Source organism: Lytechinus pictus, chromosome 15, assembly GCF_037042905.1.
Source record: "Lytechinus pictus isolate F3 Inbred chromosome 15, Lp3.0, whole genome shotgun sequence".
Classification (NCBI taxonomy): Eukaryota; Metazoa; Echinodermata; class Echinoidea; order Temnopleuroida; family Toxopneustidae; genus Lytechinus; species Lytechinus pictus.
The window spans coordinates 3,428,542-3,438,765 of NC_087259.1; the positions used below are offsets into that span (position 1 = coordinate 3,428,542).

At 36.1% G+C, this 10,224-nt stretch overlaps 1 long non-coding RNA gene across 1 annotated transcript; it reads right to left on the reverse strand.

Moving 5' to 3' along the window:
* Positions 1-2,242: 2,242 nt before the first annotated feature.
* LOC135156813 (uncharacterized) lies at positions 2,243-9,888 on the reverse strand. Its single transcript, XR_010295859.1, has 3 exons — positions 9,802-9,888; positions 4,306-4,489; positions 2,243-2,529 (listed from the first exon to the last, which is right to left on the reverse strand). It is a non-coding gene; the product is annotated as an uncharacterized LOC135156813 (long non-coding RNA).
* Between the last annotated feature and the right edge of the window lie 336 nt (positions 9,889-10,224).

The following is a 10,224-nucleotide window of genomic DNA, read 5'->3' on the forward strand; positions in this document are numbered from 1 at the left end:
GGATTTTAATTCCTCCATTAACATTCGTAGTTTCCATAATTGTAACCTATTGTGATTCGAGGAAGATTTTTTAGATCAAATTTGCTAAAATTTATATAATGAAAATGCAGCAAAAATTTAAAAAGTAATGTGATGTGAGTGACATAATCAACTCTATTTGCATACCATTGTTTTGTGTATATAACTGTTTTGTGTTAAAAAAGGGAAATTTCTGTATTTATTCAAATAATTTTTTGTTGATGTGCACTTGACCTTTAACTCACTTCCCTTCCCACCCCTGCCCAAATAAGTGTAATCAAGAACTTGAAAATCAAAAGCAGTGATTAAGAAGAAGTAAGAATTAATCATAGAGCTATTAATAGCTCCATGATTTAATAAATACAGGCCTAAATAGAACTTCACATGAAAGTAAAAAGAGAATAAAGCTGGTTAGGAACGATGAAGGAATATGATTTAAAGAAAAGCATAAACATATCCCCATCACCCCCCCCCCTCCCCCCCCCAAAAAAAAAAAAAAAAAAACAGTCCGGCGGGTTCGAACCAGGGTCCTTGCACACGCCAAAACAATGCGCTTACGCAATTAGCCATCGATCTCTTCCATACTACTACTGGGTTTTTAAAGCTTTATGAAATGTTGCAAGTCTGTGCGCCGCTGTTGACCAATCAGAACGCGTCGGCTATTCTACTGCAATTCCAATCATTTTGCGATGGACATTGCCGTGGTTTTTTGTGGTTCCTGACTTTGCTACATCATGAAATTTCATAATTCTTTTTCAGTCGTAAAGAAGAATGTCTACGCTTTATATTGATTATAATATCAATTTGACGCAAGTGTAATTTCGGTGCAAAAATGCGCTCTGTTTATTCACATATATTTCTTGAAAAAAAATCATTTTTTCTAAGCTAAATATCGGTCTTCAAAATACATTGAATGTGCATTTTATTTAGCTGATCAGAAATTTCAAAGTTTTATCTATAAAATAAGACCAATTTTGTGAGGAATAAACGATTCTAAGAGCAAAAAACACCGATCGGAAAGTTCGTCTTCACAGCTCATTACGTATGCATAACCACGGACGGCTATGCATACCGCTGAATAAAATAGAGCACTTTCGGACGGGCTGCGGACTGACTGATAAGTAAAATATAATTTGGCTTTTTTTTTTGTTTAGTTAATATTTTCTAAATGAGTGTATCTTACAAAAGGATTATACCCATTTCATTACATACAACATACACATATTTTGAGAAATACCAACAGAAAAAACATGTACTATTCAGTACTGTCCAAATCCTCAAAAAAAAAATTATGGTAATGTTCGCTTTCTCAGGCATTCATCAAAGGCTCCCCCACACCTGTCTCTCTTTCTCTATTACCCTCAATCTCAATTCATCTTTTTGTCTCTATCCAACAGCTCATTAGTAAAGGTCAAGTCTACCCAAGAAAATTGTTGGTTCAGTTAAATTGAGAAAAATCAAACTAGCATAACGCTGAAAATTTCATCAAAATGGGATGTAAACTAAGAAAGTTATGGCATTTTGAATTTTCACTTATTTTTCACAAAACAAAAATATTCACAACTCAGTGACATGCAAATGAGACAGTCGATAATGTCCCTCACTCACTGTTTATTTTGTTTTTTATTGTTTGAATTATACAATATTTCATTTTTTACAGATTTTACCATAAGGACAAACTTTACTGAACCAAAAAAGTATTGAATAATGCTAATTCCACATGATCAGGGAGGAATAAAATTTTGTTTAACATGACAAGGAGAAAATTAGAATATACCTTATTCTATATATCAAATGAAATAGTGAGTGGATGACGTCATCAGTCTCCTCATTTGCATACTGACTGTGTACAGAATGTGCATATAACTCTTTTGTAAAATTTAGCAAAATTTTTAATGTCATAACTTTCTTATTTTACATCCAATTTTTTATCAAATTTTCAGTGTTATGCTTATTGGATTTTTCTCTTTTTATTCATATCAACAATTTTTGGGGTGGACTTGTCCTTTATCTGTCCCCCTTGCTCTATCCTGTTCTATTCTTCTGTCATCTTGCCGTCATTCCTACTTTTCACAAACTTTTTTCTCTTCTGACATTCTAAGTCAGAATGAATATACTGTAAGACATCATTTTTGCAACACGTTCAAATTTAATGAATTCACTTTTGTTACATGCCCACTGATAAACTATTTCATTGAGCTATTTTAAATAATCAGAATGTACATTGGGGTAATTATTTGTTGTAAAGTTTTGCAAGTTATGTTTGTCCAAACTTAAGAGCAAGTAATGTACACGGCGGGACTTCTCGTGTGTGTTTTTCAGCCTCTTCTCCAAGTTCTTAATACAGTCCATTATTGCTGTTATCTTCCACTTTACCCCTCTTGGACTTTCTGATATTGAGTAGGAGTGGTCCTCGAGAAATGAAGGTGCTGAAGACTTTGCAGTATCTGGGAGGTTGTTTGCTGAATCAAAACGTCTTTCTTTCGGGGAATTCCTTGGCTTGGGTGAATTCTGTACGAGATGAATGAATTAAAAAAAAAGAAACATATAAGAAATATTGAACAAAAACAGATAGAAGAATGAAAAGATAGCTTTAAATTTTTCAATTAAATATTCGATAATACATGAAGAATAATATTTATTTAGGAATCAAACCTTTTCCAGTGACTTGCAACAAAATAAATGTTTTTTTTTTTTTAATATTCATGATTATATATTAACCCTATCTAGCCCCTGGGGGGGGGGGCTTAATAAGCCCCCCCCCCCATCTACATTTTTCACGATAAGTCCACAATGAGAAACGAGGTACCACAATTTTTTTTTTCGTTCAATTCTCGCAGAGCTTTTAGACAAAATTCGAGACGCCCAGATACGCAGTTACGCAACATTTTATGAGTTCATGTTGGACCGAAAATTGCTCAAAAATATTATTTTGTATACATATTTAATCCAATGGAAATTCTATTTTCAGTCATAATTGACAAATGCATCATTATTCTTGCACTAATTGGTTGGAAATAATCAAATCTTGCTTTTTATAATTGGAATAGTGCCACGAAGTGATCCCATTGAAAAAAAAACTATAAAATACATAAGGCCCCAAAACAAAGAAATACGTATGGAATTATAGAACCAATAAAATACATAAAAGTAGAAATTTGATTTACCATTTCTTCAGGAGCACATTTGTTTAGAAATCATAGAATTTGGGGAATTATTTAGGGATTTATCTTTAACCCTAAATAGACTGGGCTATTTCGACGCCTAAGAAGACGGGGGGGGGCTGATTCAGCCCCCCTTATGACCTCGGCCGTTGATCTCGCAATCGCGACGAAAATTGGCACGCGCGGTACCCATGGCATTATCTACAATACCATAATATCAAAATCTGCGAAAAATCTCATTGCTCATTATGTTAATTAATGCGTAAAATCATAAGTTTGCTCTAATTAACAAAATAATGCCCCTAAAATGCTCATTTTTGTTTCACTTACTCTTTATAGGCATCTGACTAAATTAATTTTTAAAAAAGTTGTCAACATCACATTCATTTTTTATGTATTTTATTGTTTTCTAAATTTCTTATGTATTTCTGTGTTTTTCGACTTTTTGTTTTTTATTGTTTTTTCAATGGAAATTGTCGGAGACGTTTTTTTTACCATAAACAAGATAAAATTAATTGATTTTGAGCAGTAAAAGGAAAAATATGATACATTTTATAAATTTTGGCTAAAAACACTACTTGCATTGGATTTGTACACAAATACACGTTTTTGAGCAATTTTGGTTCTGCATGCAGTTACGGAATGTTGCGTAATTTCGGAACCCTGTACCTGGGGGTCACAATTTTGGTCTCAAAAGTTGCGCAATTAAGACTTGAAAGTAAAAAGTCAATGGGTGACGCGGTCAAAAAAATGTCGAGCTCCATGCTTGCAGATTACATTGATGGTGACGTGTGCATCGGTTTTCGTTGCGATCGACAGTGCATGGAGATCTGAAGAGGGGGACCAAAAAGGCCCCCCCCCCCCGGGCTATGCAATCTCAAAGTAGCCCAGGATTATTATGTAGGGAAACCAAATTTTTAATATATTTGTTCATTTAGTAAGAGTTTACTGTAAATACACAGTATAGGCCCAGGTCCATGGTTACCCTCCCAAATAGGATAATTTTCATCTCTATTTGGCTACTGAAAATGGAATATTTAAAGCAATGTTCTATCAAACCAAAGGTAGATAATACAGAGAAAATATTTCTTTAGAACACATGTATGATATAGATCTACTGTACCTTCTGAAGACGAGGCAGGAAATCAAACATGGTTGGGACAGCATCCTGTCTAAGACGAGTCACTTGCCCAGTCCTGTCAAAGCAACCATCTTCAAAATGATCAGAACGGAGTACCTCGCTTCATATTGACCATCCATACTGTGTTACAGACAGTACAGGTTCAGTCCAACGGCTGAATGGGAATCTGCAGCAAATGTAAACACATGTCATAAAATCAATTACACATAATTAAGAAAATTTGACGTGTCCAAAGGACACAGATGCCCCCACTTAAAGGGGAATCCAACCCAAATAAAAAATTGTTTTTATAAGGAAAAGAAAAATCAGACAAGTTGATAGGTGAAAGTTTGAACAATATTGGACAAACAACAAGAAAGTTATGAATTTTTAAAAGTTGTAAATATTGGTAATCACTGTACCCATGGAGACTTCAAATTGGCTGCATATGGGATGTCATAGTGATGTAAGGCAAGGACTACTCTTCCATGTACTCCAATTCATATTATGGCGAAAATTTGATTTTTTTCCCAAAAGTTTTATTTCAAATTAATATTTTTCTTTCATGAGGACATAAAACAATATACTACCTGGGTTATATTTAGATTACTGCCCCAGGGGAATGGGTACTTAGGAGAAAACCACTAATCCCTGATAATAAAGTACATGGCCTATGGGAAAGTTGTCCTTGCCCCTTGTCATAATTTACTTATCCAGTTGCCAATTTGAAATCTACATAGTATTAGTGATCTCAATTTTAAAGCAGCTATAACTTTCTTATTGCTTGTCCGATTTCTTTCAAACTTTCACCATTCTGTTTAATTTATTTTTCTCCTTCCCAACACAACATTTAATGGCCAAGGCTGGATTCCCCTTTAACGCGATCAGAAATCCATTCAATATGATTGAACTTAATATCATGCAGAAACCAATATGCATATATATAATTAATTAACAAATTTAGACCTTTGAACCGCCTTGCATATATAATGAGATGTGACCTTTGACCTGCGTACACCGAATTCGAACTTAGCCTGTATTTTGTGGTCATCTACCTACACACCAAAATTTTTTAAAATCCATTAAATATTTTTCGAGTTATTGCGCAGAAACCAAGTGGGGGACGGACAGGGGCAACGCTTACTGCCCCTTCCGGGCTTCGTCTGCGGGGGCATAACAACTCTAGGCCTACTCAGCAGGGGCCCATTTCTCATTACCTGGACAAGTTAGTCATATATCTTTATCTATTAAACACAGAGTTAGTTCCAATCTTACCCAAAAGGATTAACTAGAATCCATTGATATCGTCATATTGATACTATTGGTGGAACAAAAATAGCATAATTTTCAAAAAGTAAAATTATGATAAAACTTACAATTATTGTGATGAATTTGGAAATACATACTATCAAAATAATAGCAGAGGCGAAATATGCATAAAACATACTCAAACATGCAGACATGGGCATTAAATTGCTGAGGAAATGAAATTATCAGTAATTCATTTCATGACAAAAAAAAAATCACATGTATGTGGACATTGAGATGGGTATCCCCAGATATAAAATTTGAATAGTTTAAGTAAACCATACAGGCTTTCTTCCTAAAATGATGATAATTATACAGGTTTTTAGGATTCCAAACTCCATCAAAATATTATCATCATGAATAAACTCTTTAGATACCGAAACACACGATTTTATAAATTCTATGCATATATTAGAGAGAGAATTTATCAAAATCTTGATAAGGGTCTGAAAGCAACGAGTACAAGTCCAATTATGGATGGCCTGAAGTGGTAGAATCTTTGTCAATTCAATTATTTTACTACTTTAAAATGAATGGTTTTGTGATGTTTTACCAACACTTGGTATAATTCTGTGCATTACAATTACTATTGAATGATTTATCCCACTTGTGTGCAATATAATTCATTTTCTATGAATTATTATGTAATATTATAATTTTCGAATTTCGAGGCTCATTTGCATGTATTATGGTGTCATCTATCTAAACACCCAATTTTTAAAAAATCTGTTGAAATTTTATAAGTTATTATGAGGATACCAACTCGCATATTAAATGACCCTGTGCAGTGGTCCACCTGCATTCCCCCAACCAGTTATCGGGAGGAGAGACCTGCGGGTCACAGTTCTGTGTGCGCGCCCTTGTAGGCGACCCAGATTGGCTGGCTCCTCCAATATGCCTTTGAATGTCTTTGACAGATATATGGTGCTATAAAAATGCAGTGGCGTAACAGGCGGGGGGGGGCAAGTTGCCCCTCCCCCCTGGCGGATTTCACCGGGAAAATTAAAAAACAACGGGAAAAAGAAAAAAAGGAGGGAGAAAGAAAGGGAAAGGGGAAGGAAAGGGGAAAAGGAAAGGAGGAAAGGGAAATGGAAAGAGAAAAGGAAAAAGACAACGAAGAAAAAACTGTTTTTAGTAGAAAAGGGAGGAAAGCGGGAAAATGTACGATAGAATTAACATTTGAAAAATAACAAATCATTGAGAAAAGGGCCTATGTAATGCAATAGCACGGTGAGAAAAAAATTAAAAGATGACAAAATGGCAAACAATAGCGGGAAACGAAGGTAGAATGTAATTAGTCAAGAGCTAAATTAGAAAACAAAGAAAAGGAACAATATAATCTTCAAATGGCTCTATAACGCCCCCGTTCAATAACGTTCAATCACTGCCATACAGGCGGGGGGGGGGGGGGTCGTGGTTCCACACCCAAGAGGATATAAAATAAATTTTATAGGAGACAACGTACATGACGTATAATAAAATGAATAAAAACAAGGAAATGTGTTATTTGCTGAATATAATGGAAAAATCTATCACATAATTAGCTTTTTTCCAGCTCGCTTTGCACACTGGCGACTTTTTACAAATTTTTCCCACATTTCTATGTTTTGCCCCCTCAAAATATTTGGTTCATTACGCAACTGGGTTGAATAAATGTGTTGTGTAAAAGCTATATTATGCCCGCGATTTGATTAAAATTGGGGAAATCTGCAAGGTTTAAATGGCTTTGATATCAAGAAGTTCCTGGGGCTCTGCCCTGGACCCCAAACGCACAGCACTGCGTATGGAAGGGTTGGGCCATGGCCCCAAAAAGTTCTACAGCCAAGAACAAAAAAAGGAGGAATTACCTCCTTTTTTGTTGGAAAGTATTGTAGGATATGATTTTAATTACTGAATATGTTAAAAAATAGCTCAAAGTTAGATTCTCATGAAAAGTTGATTTTTTTTCTCGCTCGCTTCGCTCGCTCAGGACTTAAATATATAAAGCAGCCTTTTGGCACATGTTCTATACTGCGCTCCTCGTTGTTTTTTTGTTTTGTTTTTTACTCTTCACGCTACTGCCGCAAAGAATCCTCTTCACAGTGGCGTACAGACCACCGTGACAAAAAAGGAATCTAAAGAGAGAAGAATTAAATAAATTTATTATCTGAATATCATGTCAAAATCTATCACAGAATTAGATTTTTGTATTAAAAAGGTATTAAAAAAATTGCTCGCTCGCTTCGCGCGCTCGCAACTTTTTTAAAAGATAAGTTCTGGCCTTCTCAAATAAGTCGCCTTACTACACCATTACGCCTATTCATACCATGATATGACCGGGAAATTTTTGGCTCTTACCCCCCCCCCCCCCCTGGCCACCGAACCCTGTTACGCCGCTGTAAAAATGCTGTGCATCATCATCATCATCATCTACATGTACCTACACACCCAAATTTTTTAAAAATCTGTTGAATATTTCATAAGATATCTTTAAGGAGCTGTGATCTTTGACCTGCATACTCCGAATTCGAACTTAGCCTGTATTGGTATCATCTACCTACACACTCAAATTTGTTTAAATATGTAGAATATTTTATAAGTAATCATGCGGAAACTAAATTGCATATTTAATGAGCCGTGACCTTTGACCTGCCGACTACGAATTCGAACTTGACCTGTATTTTGGTGTCATCTACCTACACACTCAAATTCGTTTAAATATGTAGAATATTTCACAAGTAATCATGCGGAAACTAAATTGCATATTTAATGAGCCGTGACCTTTGACCTGCCGACTCCAAACTTAGTCTGTATATGGTGTCATCTACCTACACACCCTAATTTTTATAAATCTGTTGAATATTTCATAAGTCATCATGCGGAAACCAACTCGGAGATATTTTCATAAGCTGTGACCTTGGACCTGCAGACTCCGAATTCAAAGTTAGCCTGTACTATGGTGTCATGTACCTACACACCAAATTTTTTTTTAATCAATATGTTTATTATTGCGCGGAAACCAAGTGGGGGGGGGGGGCGGGCGAATCAACGGACAGGGGCAACGTTTAATGCCCCCTCCGGACTTTGTCTGCGGGGGCATAATTACCGAGGAGCTGCATTTGAAGCGAGCCTGAATCAAGGCTGTGAAATTTATTAGCGCCACCATCAGGCTTCCTTTTATTTGCGTAAAAAGAAGAGACACGCGAAGTCACTTTCTAGTCCAAACTCCAAAGTAATCAAATTTGCTTTTTTTTTTTATGATTTTGATTTAATTAAAAATATACTATTGACTTTTTGTATTATGGCTACTCACCGCAAAGCGCCCCGGTGAGTAGCGAGGAGTTTCGGCAAATATTAATTCTTTATTGTAATGAAGCGATGTTTGCCAACTTCACAGAAATCCAGGGCCAAATGCAGTTCGGTGTACGAGGTTAGTACTATAGTCGATCTATACATGTACTGTAGCAACTATATGTAGCAACTAACCTCGAACTAGTAATGAGTGGGGCCAGGGCCAGTACCACAACTATACTAGTACAGCAGGCGATGGTTCGTGTAAGCTCCACTACACTTCACTACTGCTAACCTCCGCTTCACCTATAGGCTATAGTGGAGTGTTTAATGGCTGGCTATACGAACCATTGCCTGAGTTTTTTAGGCCTAGTCACTCAAGGGTTCATTACATGCTGCTGCGCACAGAAAAATCAAGCAATAGAAGTTGTGTGTTGTGGACACCAGAAGTGGGATCACAGCACGCGTGACCCACTAGTTAGAAATCCATTGCCAAACGTGGTTAATGGTGCGAGGTTAGTATACTAATACTAACCTCGCAATACGCGTGAGTCACTGAGTGGAGTAGCCTAACGTTAGAGTTTCATACGGCATGTACGGCCAGGCATCAATAACTTTTGTTGTCATCCAATTTCAATGAAATTTTCAGCATTTTGCTCGGAATGAATTTTACATTATTTATTAAGATCAAGCCATTAATATCTTCAACCTGTATAATTCATAACCATTTTACTTTTTAGGTGTGCAGAAAAGACCAACCCCCCCCCCCCCCCATGGTCTGCTGACTACAGTACATAAACTTAAATATACGGGACTAGCATTGTTACACAGCTTTTTGCAAATGCAAGTTTGGTAACGACTAAAGAATTCCCTTTTTTTTTTTCAACGTAATTTTGAAGTCGAAAACATAGCTGAACTTACGAATGCAATGTCCGTCCACATCCTACCGATTATAGAGCAGTTGTATGCAGCTCATGTAGGCATGAATAACGTGAAATCTAAGCTAATAAGTTCACCAATCTGAGCTGTGAAAAAGTGTGATCGTCCCGGAGCGAAAACAGCTTGAGCAAGGTGCAGCCAATCAGCGACCTTCTTATGTCCCCTTCGAGACAGAGGAGACGAAATGATTTTGTGTCAAAACACAAAATCATTTCGTCGACGAAATTTTTTTGTCTTTTGACACAAAATCATTTCGTTGACGAAATTTTTTTGTGTTTTGACACAAAATCATTTCGTCGACGAAATTTTTTTGTATTTTGACACAAAATCATTTCGTCAACGAAATTTTTTTGTGGTTTTGACACAAAATGATTTCGTCGACGGAATAGATTTTCGCATCGCAAC